Here is a 2,500-nt window from a genome sequence, read left to right on the forward strand (position 1 = left end):
TGCGCGCAGGGTGCCGCGCGCGCCATGCGTCTGCGGGCGTGGGGCGCGCGCCGCAAGCCCATGCGACTGCAGTGGGGCGTGCGCGTAGGGTGCCGCGCACGCGATGCTTGTGCGAGCGTGGGGATCCGTCTAAGGGGCGTGCGTGCTTGGCTTGTAAGTGGCAGATGAGCCTTGTTGCCAAGATCCACCGAGATTCATCTCGACCCTACCCACACACAACTCATTTATTTCTTCCAATTGCCATGGAGGTCATATCTTATGTAAAAGGACGAAAAACATAAGTGTTAGTGAGGGGTTGGCTTTGGACTAGAAAAAAAGTTGAAGCAAATCATCTTTGAATGCCCAAGAATAAGATAGTGTGCTCGTGTGCAAGTCAAGGACCAAGGCCGAGGCCTTCGAGTACAAAGCACGGCCATGGGCGCGCGCGCCGTGCGTTAGTGGGTTTGTGTGAGTCGCGCGCTGCATGCCCGTGCGTCTGCGGGGGGGCGTGCGCGCAGGGGGCCGCGCGCGCCATGCGTCTACGGGCGTGTGTGGGGCGTGCGCCGCAAGCCCAGGCGACTGCAGTGGGGCGTGTGTGGGGCGCGCGCCGCATGCCCATGGCCGAGGCTTGCACACGAACGCCTAGGGTGCCCACCATGCGCCATGCCCTTCGGGCGTGTGTGGGGCGTGCGCGCAGAGTGCTAAGCGCGGCATGCGTCTGCGGGTGTGTGTCCGCGCGCCGCATGCCCAGGCGTCTACGTGGGACGTGCGCGCAAGCCGCGCGCAGCATGCGTCTGCGTTGGGCGTGACCACCCACGTCTAGAATTCATGGAAAAAACTCTATGGAGGTTGTTGGAACAAACCCGTGCCCCCACCGTGCATGCCCACATGCCCACCGAGCATGCAGCATGCGCGCCCCCATGCGCACGAATGCGGCACGGCCATGGGCGCGCGCGCCGCATGGCCATGCGTCTGCGTGGGGCGTGCGCGCAGGGTGCCGCGCGCGCAGGGTGCCGCAATGCCCACTCAACACACAAATGTGATGTCAAACCTATGTTCTAGTGCTTGGATTGTTATGAAATTTTTTCTGGGATCTAAAAAATGTAAACAAAGGATGTCCTCCAAAAATTAGTATTTTTGGAAACGTTTTACTATTTTTAAATTATTTTTAATTTTTTAACAATAAAAATTCATAAAATATTATTGGTTGGTTCAAAAATTATGAAACTTGTTTTCCACACTCATTTGAATGTCTAAAACATAATACAATCAAGTCCCGGTCATAATAATAACACAATCAAGATTTATGGCATGGTGTGACATTTCGGCTTTTTCATATGCAAGCCTGCCAGACCCAAAAAAGCCAGAATGTACTATATAGGGGGGCGACCTGCCTGCATGGGCGGGGCGCGGGGGTACCCCTATGCCGCGGCGCCGACCCTTCAAGCACATTGCGCCCATCATGGGCACATATGCTTGGGGGGTCGGCGCCGGCGGAGTGCCACCTCCGGCCGCCGGCGGCGAGTGAGAGTGGGTGTCGAGTTGATGCTCGGATGGGCTTGCGCGGACAATGCTTGCACCTCGGTGTGGGCGTGCACTCCAAGCGGGCTTGTTCGTGAGGAGACGAGATAACTTGCGATTGCTTTGTGCTTGGTGGACGAAGGGTTCGGCCGGAGTGCCACATCCGACCGTCGGGCAAGGAGTGAGAGCGGGATGGGCGTGCTTGGACAATGCTTGCACCTCGGTGTGGGCGTGCACTCCAAGTGTGCTTGTCTTGGCGATTGTTTCGTGCTTGGCGGAGGGGTTTGGCCATAACGATGGGCTTGTCCGTCGGGCAGGGAGTGAGAGCGGGTGTCGAGTTGACGCTCGGATGGGCTTGCGCGGACAATGCTTGCACCTCGGTGTGGGCGTGCACTCCAAGCGGGCTTGTTCGTGAAGATATGAGATGTCTTGCGATTGCTTTGTGCTCGGTGGACGGGTTTTATCGGAGTGCCACGTCCGACCGTTGGGCGGGGAGTGAGAGCGGGTGTCGAGTTGATGCTCGGATGGGCTTGCGCGGACAATGCTTGCACCTCGGTGTCGGCGTGCACTCCAAGCGGGTTTGTTCATGAAGATACGAGATGTCTTGCGATTGCTTCTTGCTTGGTGGAAGGGTTTGGTTAAAATCGATGGAATGCCGGGCCCCTACGTCGGGCAAGGAGTGAGAGCGGGATGTCAAATTGACATTCTTGGATGGGTTTTGCTTGGACAATGCTTGCACCTCGGTGTGGGCGTGCACTCCAAGTGGGCTTGTCTTGCAATTGCTTCGTGCTTGGTGGAGGGGTTTGGCCATAACGATGGGCTTGTCCGTCGGGTAGGGAGTGAGAGCGGGTGTCGAGTTGATGCTCGAATGGGCTTGCGCGGACAATGCTTGCACCTCGGTGTGGGCGTGCACTCCAAGCGGGCTTGTTCGTGAAGATACGAGATGTCTTGCGATTGCTTTGTGCTCGGTGGACTGGTTTCGTCGGAGTGCCACATCCGA

This window comes from Cucumis melo, unplaced genomic scaffold, assembly GCF_025177605.1.
Source record: "Cucumis melo cultivar AY unplaced genomic scaffold, USDA_Cmelo_AY_1.0 utg001793l, whole genome shotgun sequence".
NCBI classification, from domain to species: domain Eukaryota; kingdom Viridiplantae; phylum Streptophyta; class Magnoliopsida; order Cucurbitales; family Cucurbitaceae; genus Cucumis; species Cucumis melo.